General features: G+C 45.2%; 1 pseudogene; it reads left to right on the top strand.

The window, feature by feature from the left end:
* Positions 1 to 1,447: 1,447 nt before the first annotated feature.
* LOC134576972 (zinc finger protein Eos-like) lies at positions 1,448 to 2,702 on the top strand (annotated as a pseudogene).
* Positions 2,703 to 17,149: the final 14,447 nt, after the last annotated feature.

Raw genomic sequence — 17,149 nt, 5'->3', positions numbered from 1 at the left:
TTCTCTTATGCGTTCCAACGATGGAACGCAAACCGGAAGTACGTTATAAAGAAACGGCACCCGGAAGTAATAGGAAAAGGAGGGAAAAAACAAAGACCAGATGGATTTAAAAAGAAACACCATTCACAGGACAGTAAGCCAGCAACTGAGGAAGCCTCTTGTAGAGGCGAAACTCGTTTTGCTACATTTTAGACTTACCAGTACAAACTGTAAGGTTTTTTATTTATTTTATTTACATAGTATTGTGCACTTTATTGAATAAAGCACTTTTGTTACCTCTACTGCATGCCTGTGATTGCAACCAAAGGAGGATCTTTAACATACAGAGGAGGGAGTGGGACCCCATATATCCCACAAAACTGAAGATCTGAGCCTAATATTTATTGGCTCCCCACTTGTGAGTGTAAATTAATTGGGAATATTAGCATTTTCCCCACAAGTTCAAACGATATTGCACCATTATTTGTTTTTCTTATTATAGGAATTTTTATCTAACAGACAGAATTGTTCTCGTATGTGCATGTAAGACACTTCGTCTAATTTATATTTGTGTTTTATACTATTGGTGAAGGTTAAGGGGACCCCACCTAGACGTTAGAGTATTTCACATTAGCACTTCACACTCACCTAATACCTGCATACCTTTATTTTTACAAGAAGTGGCTGCTGTTAAGCTTGATAGCTTAATCCATTTGGGGTTTATGTAAATGAATCCTTCAAACCGTTTTTGGAAAGCTGATCCAAGTTTAAATGGTAAGGCAGGTGAAAGTGAAAATGCCTCCTCAGTGGTGAAAATTTCTGTTAAGCTTTCCAGTGATGATCTCTACAGAGAAAGAATATAAACATTGATATTAATATAACCATGAAAGGCTAACATGGTTCAGTGTTTCATCTTTCAGAATTTATTTGGCTTAAAGGCCCAAATTAGCCATCCTCATGCATAAAGAAAACAGAGTGTACTAGCGCTACTATGGAAAGATGGGTAGTTGTTGTATAACACCGCAAAACACAGCCGCTATAGCACCAAAATCTTATCTTAAAACATTGGGTAGGAAGGTGAAGCGCTGATAATATGTATCCCGTGATATAAAGTGCGGAATATAGAGCAATACCTCTACCTTAAAATATTTCTCAATATAGGAATCGCAATGGAGGTATGCAGTACCTTAAAGACAAAAGGCGAAATAACCACACATAGTGTATACTGTGATATAAATAAGCAGTGTACAAAAATAGGGAAAATATGCCCACTCACACTTTCAGGAGCTAAAAATATATAGCTCACTGTAATCGCTTGTAGGGTCCGTGGAGGCGACCCTATCCCTTATTGGATGGTTGTTCTTTTAATCTCTTGTTTTCTAGATCAAAACACAAACATCGGTGGGGCCCTTTGGCGGGGCAGGACAGACCCGGCACCTGGGGAGGGCAGCAGGACGGCCGGGTGTGGATGAGGCTCCTAGCGGGGGAGCCGCAGCAGCAGAGAAGCAAGTTCGAGCCACTAGGCTACTGTGATGGTTCTAGTCAAGACCCACATTCTCCTGGAGGCATTCGCCTCCCCAATGGCAAACTGAAGTGTGATATTTGTGGAATGGTCTGCATTGGACCGAACGTTCTGATGGTGCATAAAAGAAGCCACACGGCACTCAGCGGGGACTTTATGTTTGATGCTGTTTCAGGCTCTATTTTTCATTTTTTCCAGTCTCCTCCCCCACAGACGGCAAGCCCTACAAGTGCAACTACTGCGGCCGCAGCTACAAACAGCAGAACACGCTGGAAGAACATAAGGAGCGATGCCACAACTACTTGCAGAGCCTCAGTAATGAAGCCCAGCATCTCCCTGCACATCAAGGAGAGAAACAGATGCGGTTGAGTCTGAATGACCTCCCGTATGACATGAACTCGAGTTTCGATAAAGATGTAGAAATGGTGCCCCATCACCCTCTGGATCCTGCCTATGGCAACGCATTGGCTTTTGTGGGAGGACCTATGCGCTTACCACCATCAAAAACTGTATCTCAGAGATCACTCCGGTTATTAGCTCAGTGTACACCCAACTACAGCCCATGCAAGGAAGGCCAGACATGCCAGGAAATCGGGAAGCAGCAGAGGGTCATGATGGAACACAAATTCATTACAGAGGATGAAGTGAGCATGGGGCTTCCCCTACAAATGGCTGCCAAGACTCTACAACAGACACTGAAAGCAACCATGAGGAGAGGGGATCCCAGGCTACCAGCAGCCGGCAGAGCCCAGCCTACGCCAAAGAGGACCAGAGACCACCTGAGGCAGGGGTAGTACACCCCTACCGCTCATTGCCTGGCACTGCCAAAGAAACCCTGCGAGTGCTGGGAGAGGATGGGGAGCAAGTAAAAGCATTTAAGTGTGAGCACTGTCGGGTACTCTTCCTGGACCATGTAATGTTTACAATCCACATGGGTTGCCATGGCTTCTGAGACCCTTTCGAGTGCAATATCTGCGGCTATCATAGCCAGGACCGGTACGAGTTTTCATCACATATTGTGAGAGGGGAGCACAAGGTTTAACAGAGAGAACAGGGGTGGAGCAAGGGAAACTGCACTCACCCCATAGGGCACAGATGCACAGTCTTGCCTAGTGGCAGACACCAATTTATGGCTAGGCCTTTCTAAGCGTGGCCCCTTTAAAAGGTTTTAGTCTTTTGTTGGTTTTATTTTTGACTTTTTTTTACATAATGGGTGGGTAATTAAAATTAAAGCACCTTTACATTTTTTGCTTTCTTATTTCACTACTGTAATCCACATGTTATGTGTTTGCAATTGCAAATAATGATGTATTTTGTCCCAACTACCTAAGAGTTACATATGACAGAACCATTAACCTTTCTACAGTGACATTTCTACTTCATATGGCATATTAACAGAAAAAAAAAAAACACAAACATCTATGGTGCAATATTGTGGGTCCCAGTAGTGATATTCAAAAAGTAAAATATGTACTTACAAACCCAGAGCCCTCCACATCGGCTCTGGTCTAAGGGTGTATGTAGTTAAGGACTACAAGCCTTCTTTATAAAAGTAGCAGGAGATGCCACAAGTGGTATGAAAATAGTAAACAATTTATTGTAACATATATTTTAAAAAAATAATAAAATAATGTATATACATAAAATACCACTAAAATGGCAAAAAAGTCCAATATATCAAAGTCTCTTTCCTCACAAGGTCCCCAGGACGCGTTTCGCCGCTCTGGCTTCTTCAACTGGTGGTTTTCATTTTAGTGGTATTTTATGTATATACAATATTTTATTATTTTTTTAAAATATATGTTACAATAATTTGTTTACTATTTTCATACCACTTGTGGCATCTCCTGCTATTTTTATAAAGATGGCTTGTAGTCCTTAACTACATACACCCTTAGACCAGAGCCAATGTGGAGGGCTCTGGGTTTGTAAGTACATATTTTACTTTTTGAATATCACTACTGGGACCCACAATATTGCACCATAGATGTTTGTGTTTTGATCTAGAAAACAAGAGATTAAAAGAACAACCATCCAAGAAGGGATAGGGTCGCCTCCACGGACCCTACAAGCGATTACAGTGAGCTATATATTTTTAGCTCCTGAAAGTGTGAGTGGGCATATTTTCCCTATTTTTGCACACTGCTTATTTATATCACAGTATACACTATGTGTGGTTATTTCGCCTTTTGTCTTTAAGGTACTGCATACCTCCATTGCGATTCCTATATTGAGAAATATTTTAAGGTAGAGGTATTGCTCTATATTCCGCACTTTATATCACGGGATACATATTATCAGCGCTTCACCTTCACCTTCCATCCTCATGCATAAAGCTTGACTGGGATCCATTTAAATTCCTTGCAAAGTTCACTGGATGTTAAGCTTGGGAACATTCCTTGGAAACTTAAAACTGATTTGTCCACAAGTGAAGGAACCTTGTGACGAACCCACTAAAGTTGTCTTCAAAAAGTAATGGATGTTTGCAATTCCAGTGAAATTCCAATGCAATACAGATACAGAGAAAATACAGACATATGACAAAGAAGGGACTCACTTGTTTACAAATGCTTTGGATTGTGGCAATATGTGAAGCATTAATAAGATGCTGTATGTCCTTATTTGTTATTTTCCAAAAGTTTAAGCTAAACCGAAATAGTGATGCTTTAATGTTCAGCATTTTATTCATGTACTTACATTGCATAATGCGACAGGGGGAGATACATTTCCAGCCTCCAGCTCCTGCCAGTTGATGGATTTAAAAAAGGGGTGGCTGCGAATATCCCCTTTTTTCCCCAGGCGCTGGGATGGGTCTATACACAGGAGCTGTAAAGAGAAACAGAAGAATATATCAATCTGCTCCTGCCTACAAAACAATATCTATCAAATAAAAATGTGGGTTTTCATTTTAAAACAATATACAGTGGGTTTTGTGGGTAAAGGTTGAAAAGATCCTTTTTTTTTTTTTTATAAATTCTTTATTTTTGAGTGCAGAGATAATAACAAGCTTAATCAGTGACATGTTTAGTGTACAGTAACATTTCAAAACATGTGGTATACATAGTCGAGAGGTACTGCACTTTTTTTTTTTCCGAGTAAGTACATGAATTAAACAAGAAGTATGGCAAGATAAGCAAGTAGTTATAGTTATAGTCGAGTTGTGTAACATGCTAACTTGTAAATTTAAAATGAATTGAGTAGCGATGTGGGGGGCTCCGTCAGTTAAGGGTGAAGCATGATGCGCTGTGTGGAGAGCCTGAGTGTTGTGGGAGTGGGGCTTCAGCCCTGAGCTTCAGCTTGTGTGGTGTGTAGTTATTCCGAGGGTGTACTAAGGCAGGTGTGCCATAGTCAGTGGAGTCTCGTCTGTGTGAAAGTAACCGGTCATCACCTAGTAGGCTGCTCGCTATGTATATGTGCCAGGTAGCGTGTTGTTGCCTGTGTGCATAAGTGAGGGATAAACGGAGATAATGCCGCTCGTGGTGTGCCCGGTAAGCTTTTCCAATGGTGTAGTGGCCTGTCTCTCTACAAGTGCGGTGAAGTATAAGCATAAGGATCTAAGGCAAAGAGTATGCAATAACGATTAATGTATATATTCTAAAATGTATAATCACATATCCACTATCTAAAGTGAACGGCTGTAACACATAAAACTTTAACTTTAAGAGGCCGGATAGCGTCCATTTGTGAATATATGCCATTTCCCCCGCTTGTTGTGGGTGAGGTGGATGGCTGGTAAGTTCTTGCGGCTGCAGCATGTTCAACCTATGTCCGCCTTTCGATTTACAAAGTCCCGGCAGGGTGAGAGTCGTAAGATGCGGGCCCCGCTCTAGCGTGTACCGCTTTGTCTCTGGGCACAAAGATGCGGGTAGCCCCTGGGTCCCATCCGTGAGGGTTAGTTGGGCTCAGTGAGTCCGGTGAGAGTCCCAGTGCCTGCAGGTGGCGTGATGCATCTGTTAGGTCTCGTATGGTAATGACTGTGTCTCCGCGTGGGATCTGCAAGGATCGAGACTGGCTCCATCTGTAACTGATGGTCTTCGTGCGTAGGAGGGAGGTAAGTGGTCGGAGCGACCGTCGCCAAGCAAGGGTCCCCCCTGACAGGTCCGCAAAGAAGGTTAATGACATGCCCTCGAAGTTGTAGGGAGTTTGTCCCCTGACTGCCGCCATCACTGCCGCCTTGTCCCTGAGGTTCTGGAACTGCATCACGATGTCCCCGGCGGCTGCAGCCGGGGCCTTAATAGGTTTCTGCAAGCGGAAGATGCCTTCCAGAGATATTGATTTAGCCTGCTTTGGTGGAAGTATGGCTGACAGGAGACGCCTTGCGAGGTGTGGGAGTTCTTCTGGTGGCACTGTCTCCCCAACTCCCCTTAGTTTTATATTCCTGTCTTCTCTTATCCTCTAGGGTGTCAAGCCTGCTCTCGTAGGTTGCGCCCTGTTTCATGAGCTCCTCTACCTGCCCTGTCAGGACAGTGATTTGTTGTGAGTGGGCTCGTGTCTCGTGTTCTACTTCTCCGAGGCGGCCTGTCAGGCCCCGCAGGTCCTCACGGATCAAGGCCATGTCCGCCGAGATTTTGGTGTGGAGATCCGCCATGATCTCCCGGATAGCCATTAAGGTTACCGGGGCGGTATCTGGTGATCCTTGTGGAGGTGCTGCTCGTGGTGTCGGCTGCCGCGCCATTGCAAGCATTTGGTCGTCGTCCCCTTAATCCGACATTCCATCGGAGAAGTCGGAACAGCCTCCGTGGAGAGACGCCATTGCAGACTCCTGGGCGCCATGTGCCTGCCGCCATAGGTCCCCTATGCTTCTCCCTTGCTGGGGTCGGTCCGGCTTCAGTTTTTTCGTTTTCTTACCCATTGGTAAGTGTAAAGCAACTTATAGGTGCCTTTCGTTTGCGGGTCACCCCTGGATTTTGGGTTATTTTTTCTCCGTTTAGCAAGAGCTCAAGGGCCGTGCGACTGTCCGCTTCAGTGGTTAGGCCACGCCCCCGAAAAGATCCTTTTAAAAAAAAAAAATATATATATTGTGGTACAGTTTCTCTTATTTATGTTGAGATTTTTGTCTGACATCTTTTCCCCATTTTATATTGTAAATATTCGCTATGATCAATGCTAAGACATACAGTAAGTATAAAATGCACAGTATGTACACAGCAAGGGATGATCTACTAAGTACAATAAGTCCTTACAGTCTGGCTATCATCATTATCTGAGGGAAATAATGTTACTTGAAATTGCTTCCTGTATTACTCAACGGATTGTCGGGTTACAGGGCCAGAATTGTCTTCCCCGGTTAGTAGTCAGGTTGCTAGTTGCTCTGGGTTGCTGCCCCCTTTACTGCAGCCATGTAGACATGTTAATAGCCCCGAAGTGGCAGGAGCTGAGAAAAAGTGCGTCTGTCCATGTTAGGAGTCAGGCCCTGTCCCCCAGGGTGAGATTTTTGTTTGCCATCTTTACCCTATTTGATATTGTATACATTCGCTCCCTTAAAAATTAAAAACTATTTCATACTTCTCATTAACTCTCTGTTAAAGACATCCTATTTAAATCAGGAAATGTCAGCTAGCTGACATCTTCTGTTTAATAACACAGTTCCATTTAGTTTTTTTCTATTCCATGATAAAATCCTAGAGAGCAAAATCAAGCTGACCTTTTCTATTATATCGCGTGTGTCAGCGCTGAGATCCTTAGGATACTCTGGTGTGTAAATCTCTGATAATCTGGTCTTTGTTCTCCTCAGTTGCTGATAAAAAGGATGATATCCGGGGGGCGGGGCCGGACCGTCGAGCTGGATGGTCGCAAGTACCTTCAGCTCCTGCACCTTCCAACGATTTAAGCCCTAAAAACACGATTTATTGTGGGATGATAGACCGACAGCACCGACCTTCCGTGTGCTGGGACTGTCAGGGTACCTGTGGTCTCTACCTCCGAAAGAGGTAGAGACTTAGCTGTTCCTCCATCCAGACGGTCTGATGGCTCCCTTCCCCGCGGTCTATCCGGTCATGCTAGGCCGGCCGCGAGGGAGTGACTGCCTTTTACAGCATCTAGGCAGGAAGTAGTCATCAGGACACTCCCCCGGAACAACCTGTCAGTCAATGGCTGCAGGACCAATCAGGACGCCTTGGAGGCGTGGTTACTGCTCTGAACAGGGTATTTAACAGAGCTTCTTTCATTAGCTCATTGCCCTGTCGTGGTTCTAGCTTGTTCTAGTCACTCAGTGCTTGTGTATTCTATTATCCCTTTTGGTTTTGACCCGGCTTGTTTACCTTACTCTGCTTATCTCTGTTACCCTTGATTCGGCTTGTCTCTCGCTTACCTGTCTTCTGTTACCCTCGACCTCGGCTTGTCTTTGACCATTCTATACTGTACTACTTACGTTAGTCCGGCCATTCTAAGGTCCGGTATACGTATCTGGCTACTGTTTGTACTCTGCGTGTTGGATCCCTGTCCTGATCCTGACATTACGACAGGGCCAATGGATCCTGCAAGTACAAACAGTCAGCTGGCTGCTCCTGATCCTAGGTTTGAAGCCATGGATCACAGAATGGATCAGATGGCGCTTGCGCTACAGGCTCTATTAGCTTGTGCCAATAACCCACCAGAGGAGAAACGTAATACCCCTGTTTCTCCTGTCGGTTCAGGTCTAGAGGTAGCCACAGTGGGTGCTTCTTCTCACATTACCCCCCCAGTACGCTATGGTGGGGCTCCTGAGAAGTGTCGTGGTTTTTTAAACCAAATTAGTATCCACTTTGAATTGCAACCTCGCTCTTATCCTACAGATAGGGCAAAAGTAGGATTTATTATCACCCTACTCATTGAGAAAGCTCTGAGATGGGCCAACCCACTATGGGAGAACGATAATCCATTAGTTTATAACTATAACGCATTTGTAGCTGCTTTTAGAAGAACATTTGACCCTCCAGGTAGAAAGGTTAATGCAGCCAGATTACTGTTGCGCCTGAGACAGGAGAACCAAACACTGGTGGATTATGCACTAGAGTTCAGGTCTCTGGCGGCAGAAATCAAGTGGAATGAGCAGGCGTATATGGATGTATTTTTGAATGGCCTATCTGATGTAATCCTTGATGAGGTTGCTACCAGAGAACTCCCTGAGAATTTAGAGGATTTAATTTCGTTCATCTCTCGCATAGATGAACGTCTAAGAGAGAGACAGAACACTCGAGAGAGGAACCAGAGACCTTCTTTTAGGTTAGCTCCCGCTGTTCCAAGTCCTGACTCCACGATATCTTTGCTTACTGAACCTATGCAGATAGGGTATACCCGCCTCTCTGAGGAGGAAAGACAGCACAGGAGAAGAGAGGGTTTGTGTATGTATTGTGGAGCCAAGGGTCATTTACTCTCGAACTGTTCTAACCGCCCGGGAAACGCTCGCACCTAAGTCTCTCTAGAGGACAGGCCTTGGGTGTTTCTATTTTGTCCTCTACTCCTGATTATAAAGATCACAGGCTTCTGCTACCAGTTTCCTTAACTTAGGGGAAGGAAGTAGTAAGGGCTATGGCATTGATAGATTCCGGTGCTGCTGAGAATTTTATCGACCAAGCCTTTGCTAGTAAGAACAATTTCCCATCCCAGCTAAGGGAGACACCTTTGGCCGTTGAGGCCATAGATGGTAGACCACTACTAGACCCTGTTATCTTTCGTGAGACCATACCCATTAATTTAAATGTGGGTATCCTACACGTGGAGAATTTATCTCTTCTGCTCATTTCGTCTCCTTCCGTTCCCATAGTTCTGGGGTACCCATGGTTGAAAAAACATAACCCTATTATCGATTGGGAGTTAGGAGAGATACTCTCGTGGGGCCAGGGCTGCCAGGATCGGTGTTTGTGCAAGGTTTCTCCATTAGCTAATATTAACATACCGGAGAATCCTACTCAGTCCACAGAAAGACAAATACCAGACCTTTACCTAGACTTAAGGGCAGTGTTTGACAAGAAGAATGCCGATTCTTTGCCTCCACACAAGTCATTTGACTGTAAGATTAAGCTTCTACCCGGCACTATGCCTCCGAGGGGCCATGTATATCCTTTGTCTGTTCAGGAAAACTCGGTTCTAGAGGAGTATATTCGGGAGAATTTAGAAAAGGGATTCATCAGGAGGTCTTCTTCTCCGGCCGGGGCTGGGTTCTTTTTCATTAAGAAGAAGGATGGCACGCTGAGACCTTGTATCGATTACCGAGGCTTGAATAAAATAACTGTCAGAAATGCCTATCCTATCCCACTGATTACCGAGTTATTTGATCGTCTTAAGGGCTCCAAAATCTTCACCAAGTTAGATCTCAGAGGGGCTTACAATTTGGTGAGAATCCAGCAAGGTCACGAGTGGATGACGGCATTCAATACCCGGTATGGCCATTACGAATACACTGTTATGCCATTTGGACTATGCAATGCTCCTGCAGTATTTCAAGATTTGATTAATGAGGTACTTAGGGAGTTTCAGCATGATTGTGTTATTGTTTACCTGGACGACATACTAATACACTCTAAGGAGATTGAGACTCACCATAGACAGGTCAGAAAGGTATTACACAAGCTGCTGCAACATGGTCTATATTGCAAATTGGAGAAGTGCAGTTTTGATCAGTCTCAGGTAGACTTTCTTGGATACGTGATTTCTGGGGAAGGTTTTAAAATGGATCCTGTAAAACTCCAATCTATTTTAGACTGGCCCTTGCCCAAAGGACTCAAGGCTATCCAAAGGTTTATTGGTTTTTCCAACTACTATAGGCGCTTCATTAAAGGATACTCCTCTATCATTGCGCCTATTACCAATATGACCAAACAAGGGGCTGATACTAAGTTCTGGTCTAAGGAAGCTCTTGGTGCTTTCAAGACTCTCAAGGAACTTTTTGCCTCGGCTCCCATTCTAGTCCATCCTGATACGACTCTGCCTTTCTTGCTCGAGGTCGATGCCTCTGAGACAGCAGTTGGGGCTGTTCTGTCTCAAAGGTTAGGGGTGGATAAACCGTTACACCCTTGTGGTTTCTTCTCTAAGAAATTTTCTGGGCCTGAGAGCAGATATGACATCGGGGAAAGGGAACTGTTAGCAGTCATTAAAGCCTTAAAGGAGTGGAGACATTTGTTGGAGGGGACCCTACACCCTATTACGATTTTGACGGACCACAAAAACTTGTCCTATATTGGGGAGGCTAAGCGCTTATCCTCTAGACAAGCTCGTTGGTCCTTATTCCTGACTCACTTCAATTATGTACTGACTTACAGACCTGGTTCTAAAAACTCTAAAGCCGATGCATTATCTCGCCAATATGAACCTTCTACTGTACCTGAACCAGTTCTTTCTTCTATAGTTCCGAAATGCAATATCATTGCTAATACGAATCTCAGGATTCATTCTCCATTACTGGCCGAGATCATTAAGTTGCAACATCTAGCACCTAAACAGACTCCTGCGGGCCGTCATTTCGTTCCTCCTGCTCTTCAACTGGAACTTTTACAGTGTTTACATAATAGCAAGATGGCGGGACATCCTGGTATTCGCAAAACTTACGCGTTGATCTCTAAGGACTTCTGGTGGCCTGCTTTACGGAGGGATATTGAGGAGTTCATCGCTGCATGTGAAGTTTGTACTAAAACCAAACAACCCCATACGCTTCCATGTGGATTCCTGCAACCCTTGGAGGTTCCAGAAAAACCATGGTCCTGTTTGGCCATGGACTTTATTGTCGATCTACCTATCTCTAAAAGACAGACTGTTATCCTCACCGTGGTTGACAGGTTTACTAAGATGGCACACTTCATTCCCCTGGCTAAACTCCCGTCTTCTCCCGAATTGGCAGAGATATTCGCTAAGGAGATTTTTCGCCTACATGGGATACCCTCTCAAATTGTATCGGACAGAGGCTCCCAATTTGTTTCCCGCTTTTGGAGGTCCTTCTGCTCTCAACTTGGTATTAAATGAAACTTTTCTTCTGCCTATCATCCTCAGTCTAACGGAGCTGCTGAACGTACCAACCAGAAAATTGAACAATATTTACGATGCTTTGTTTCTGAACACCAGGATGATTGGGTCGGTTTGATTCCTTGGGCGGAGTTTGCACACAACAATCTCGTTTGCGATTCTACTCATTCAAGCCCCTTCTTCATGAATTATGGTTTTCATCCGTCTATTCTTCCTTCGGATTCCCCTTCCCAGGGGGTGCCGTCGGTTGATGTTCATGTTGCCAATTTGAGGAAGTTGTGGGATCAAACTCGACAAATCCTTGTGCACAACTCTATGTTGGTCAAGAAACACGCTGATAAACGTAGAAGGGCGGCTCCGGTCTTTGTTCCAGGTGATAGGGTATGGCTGAGCACGAGGAACATCCGTTTAAAAGTGCCCTCCATGAAGTTCGCTCCTCGTTATATTGGACCCTACAGGGTGCTGACCCGTATCAATCCAGTTGCGTATCGTTTAGCTCTTCCTAATACCTTACGCATCCCGAACTCGTTTCCCGTTTCATTGCTGAAACCACTCATATGTAACAGATTTTCCTCCACAATAGCCCCTCCTCGCCCCGTTCAGGTGGAGGGTCAGGAGGAGTATGAGGTTAACTCTATTATTGATTCTCGAATCTCCCGGGGGAGAGTACAATATCTGGTTGATTGGAAGGGATATAGTCCTGAGGAGAGGAGTTGGGTACCTCAGGAGGATGTTCATGCTCCCCGTCTCCGCAGGGCGTATCACTCTCGCTTCCCATCTCGTCCCGGTTCATTCCGCCCGGTGGGCGTATCTGAGAGGGGGGGTACTGTCAGGGTACCTGTGGTCTCTACCTCCGAAAGAGGTAGAGACTTAGCTGTTCCTCCATCCAGACGGTCTGATGGCTCCCTTCCCCGCGGTCTATCCGGTCATGCTAGGCCGGCCGCGAGGGAGTGACTGCCTTTTACAGCATCTAGGCAGGAAGTAGTCATCAGGACACTCCCCCGGAACAACCTGTCAGTCAATGGCTGCAGGACCAATCAGGACGCCTTGGAGGCGTGGTTACTGCTCTGAACAGGGTATTTAACAGAGCTTCTTTCATTAGCTCATTGCCCTGTCGTGGTTCTAGCTTGTTCTAGTCACTCAGTGCTTGTGTATTCTATTATCCCTTTTGGTTTTGACCCGGCTTGTTTACCTTACTCTGCTTATCTCTGTTACCCTTGATTCGGCTTGTCTCTCGCTTACCTGTCTTCTGTTACCCTCGACCTCGGCTTGTCTTTGACCATTCTATACTGTACTACTTACGTTAGTCCGGCCATTCTAAGGTCCGGTATACGTATCTGGCTACTGTTTGTACTCTGCGTGTTGGATCCCTGTCCCGATCCTGACAGGGACTACTGGACCCAGGGAGAGGCTGACTCTCCGAGTTCCAGTCCCCTGGGGGAGAAACTGCCGCCCTGGATGGGGCATTCTTTGGCCATGAGCGGGGCGGACGGCCGCTGCCCCGCTATCCTGCCTGACAGTGCCCGGCCGGAGGATCGGACCGGCGAGGTCCTGGCCCTGTCCCCCCCCCTCTGGGCCGGCGGGGGTGATCCCGGTCCCCACCCTGTGACCCCGAAGGCAGCAAGGCAGCCTGGGCACCCTACCTAAAATGGCGGACGCCACGTGCGTCAAAACCAGCATGAGAACATGCGGTGCCCAGACGCCCACAATCCCTGGCAAAGCAACCGGGTACAGGCAAACCGACACCCCACAGCTACCACCGGCTACCACCCACCAGGGAACTCCAGCACAGTGCTCATCTCAAGGCCGCAACAAGCGAGCTCACGCACTGCAGAAGAGCCCACTACAAGCCAAGGCAAAGAAGCGGGAACCCCTAGCACTTCTGAGAACCGACCTCCCATACTTAATGCTGCACCCTGCACCCACATGGCGACACACCGCACTACGAACGGCAATGAAGACGCCGCACTACATGCGGACAGCCGACCAGCGACAGAGGTCCTACCAGCCCACAAAACGCTCCAGCACAACGGAGAAGCAAGAGCTCACCCGACACCGCTACTTTGCCGACTTCTTTCCTGATGCCTCCCCTGCAGCGAAAGACCCAACCCAGCCTCGAAATGGAGTGGGATAGCGGCCAGCACGGAACGCGAAGAGGTGGGATGCCACAGGCTGACACCACAACCCTGCTTGCCATGCTACATTGATGGGGACAACCACCAGGACTAAGACACTGCTGATTCCTAGATGTGGCCCCAGACGTACAGAGTGGTCAGATGCACAACTGTTTTGCTTTTACTTTTTTACTTTTTTTTCTGTTTAAGCTTTAATATAACCACTTAACATAAAAAGCGCACAATAAGCCTGAAAACCTGCAGTAGCATTAGTATGAAAGCGTTAGCGATGTAAACCAGATTAAATTTGAAATTGACGAAGCCTTTGATAAACTCAAACCTTGCATTGTTTTATCGTTTAACCTATGACAAGGCAGATTTAAATCGCATGTACTCAGCTAGTTTGGGCACTCACTTTAGCGAAGAGCTAAAACTAACTATGTGTAATCCACCTTTGTACAGAATCTAGACCTAGCCTGTATTATCCAGCTCGTATGTTATTCTAGGATGCTCAATTAGCCAACTCTGTATATCAGCGAGGTTATGTTAAGCTACGAGACAGAATAAGCCATAAAACCCTTTATTGTTTATTGCTTAAACTATCATTTAAAATTGGTGCTAGTTTCTTCATGTACCTCTATGTTCAAATGTCTAAATTGCATTGGAGGATTGCCTTTGGGGTACCTCACAATCACCTGCTGTAAACGTAAGCACCCCAAAAATAAAGAATATTAAAAAAAAAGGATGATATCCCACAGCCATCTCGTAGATAATCACCCCCAATGACCACCAATCCACGCACGCATTGTACTTTTCACTCTTCACCATCTGCCAGAATTCATTGAGAGAAAAATAATTCGCAAACTGGACTCTTATAATAAAAGTATTGTCAGTTATTGTAGGGTGGACGCATATATAGAGTGTGACAACAAGGCAAAGGGTAATATGAAATGAATTGCAAGTATTCCGTAGAATACATCTAGTATTTTATTATTACAATCTTAATCTTAATTCATTACAATTCACAGCTTTTCCAGGATCGAGGACGTGTGAGCTCTGGAGTTAAACACACATATGGAAAGACTTTAAATAGATCAACTTCCTCACTGTCCCATCACTTATTATGGAATATTCTATGTTAATATTACACTCATCTCTAAAAGGAAATTTCCACACATAACAATAGTTAATGTTTTTGATAACTATACTAAATTCTATGCAGTTCTGGGCATTTCAAAAGAATTACGGTTTAACTCAATACAGAGCAGGATCACAAAGGTTAACAAATTTAAACCTATTTAGTTTAGAAAAACGTCGCCTGAGAGGGGATATGATAACATTATACAAATATATCCAATACAAACCATTGTGTGGAAATCTATTCACAAACCGGACTTTACATAGGACACGAGGTCATGTGTTTAGACTAGAAGAAAGAAGATTTCGTGTAAGGCAAAGGAAAGGTTTTTTTACTGTAAGAACAATCAGGATGTGGAATTCTCTGCCTGAAGAAGTGGTTTTATCAGAGTCCATACCGATGTTCAAAAAGCTACTAGATGCATACTTGCAAAAACAGAATATTCAAGGATATAATCTTTCAATGTAGGGTAATAACTGCTTGATCCAAGGATAAATCTGACTTCCATTCTGGGGTCAAGAAGGATTTTTTTTACTAGCTTGTTGCAAAATTGGAAGTGCTTCAAACTGGGTTGGTTTTTTTTGCCTTCTTTTGGATCAACAGCAAAAAACATATGTGAGGAAGGCTGAACTTGATGGACGCAAGTCTCTTTTCAGCTATGTAACTATGTAACTATGATCAGCAGTACATTTTGACATTTATTATAGTTCATGGCCCCAGGGTTAGTTCCGTCATCACTCCAAAGTACAATACAAAGTAACTGTTAATAATCCGTGTGAGTTTTTGGAGTTTTTTTCTGAGTTAAGACTAAGCTCTGCTCATTCCACTAATGTCAGAATTACTTGTAACCCTCCGCTTTTCCTGTTTTTGGACTGTAGCGTCACCTACTATATACTAAGTATTGTTTCCTAAAATACTTTTCAATATAAAGTTTCTAAATAACATGATATTGCGCATTAATTATAATCTCTTCCTCACCTCCGGAGCCATGTACATTTTTGTGCCAGCATAATCTGTAGCTGTTTTATCTCCAAACATGTTTTTCTAATGCAAGAACAAAATCGGCAATTTTAATGTTACCGTTTTCATCCAATAAGATATTTGCTGGCTTCAGGTCTCTGTAAAGATCACAGATCGTACAAATCAGCAATGAAGCTTAAAAATTTAGGAAAGATAATACATGATCATATATTACATGGAAGAACAGAAAAGCTAGAGATAAGAGAGAACAGAATTACATATATAATAAATGACTACTTTAGTTACCTATGGAGAATTCCATGTTCATGGAGGAATTGCAGCCCACATACCAGTTGAGCGGCAATAAATCTGGTGATAGGAAATTAATATTTTATTAGACGCTTAGAGTTTTAACACAAAGCATGATATAAACTCTGTAATATTTGTCTATGTGTATCTGTGGAGGAATGACCAAGTTCATGAAGGTAAAAGAATTTAGAGATGTTCAGGTGAAAACTGTAAAACCCAATCCTTTGAAATCTGGTTGAGGTCCACCTGTAAATCCACTGCAACTACACTCTTATTGTCTATAGTCCTCTCTTTCCTCTTTCCCATTCTCAATGCCCTTTCTATCGCCCTCTTACACTTTCCATCTCTTTTCAAGCATTACCTGACGGTATCAATGTCCAACCTCGGGGGCGGGGCCGGGCCGCCGGGCCGACTGGAAGCAGACGAGCATGGCTCTGAGCCCGAGCCCCAAACAAAGGCCATAAAACCTAATATAACTCACCCTAATATCGGATGCATGGGCATGCTGCAAGAGAGAAGCACCCCAGCATTAAAAAGACACCTGCAAAGGGCCGCCAGCACGCCGGGAACACTAACACGAATGACTCCGGCCTACCTGTTAGCATAAGCCTGACTTCAGACGGCGCCAGAGCACGACACCGGGACTTATGACCTGCTCGGAGGAACGACGCGTCATGGAGCCACATATCCCCGTGGGGGACAACGTCGGCTTGGGGGCCTACCCCGCCTCCCCCCGGCCTGTGGGGGTAATCCCGGCCTCATGGGGACGGCACATGCCAAGGCGGACGTCTCCGCTCGAGGACCACGCTGGTCCCCTACACTGGCAAGGGCAGTCAGGAAGAGGCCCGCCAGAATAACTACCCACAGAGATGGTGGAGGCCGACAAGGTGGAGAGGGTGCACAATTCGAGAGGAAGCACCCAGGACGAGATTAAAGCGAGCTGCTGGAAGCCCAGAAGAAGAAGCTAAGCAGCGTATACAGCATCGAGGCCTGGCAAGAACAGCTCGTGCAGGCCCGGACGAGGCGGGGCACCAGATGGAGCCTCTGTGATGCTCCCGCACCCGCAGGAGTAGTGAGTACACCGGCCTCTAGGTATGGGGGTCCCTGGAGAGCCATGTCCCCGCTGCTGTGAACCCTGTGGGGCAGGAGTGCGCTGCCCTTCCGGCGGACCGGTGGCTGTGGAGGTCACGC

This window comes from Pelobates fuscus, chromosome 11, assembly GCF_036172605.1.
Source record: "Pelobates fuscus isolate aPelFus1 chromosome 11, aPelFus1.pri, whole genome shotgun sequence".
In the NCBI taxonomy this organism is placed as follows: domain Eukaryota; kingdom Metazoa; phylum Chordata; class Amphibia; order Anura; family Pelobatidae; genus Pelobates; species Pelobates fuscus.
The sequence above is the reverse complement of the archived record's forward strand: the minus strand, read 5'-3'. Positions and strand labels throughout refer to the sequence as shown.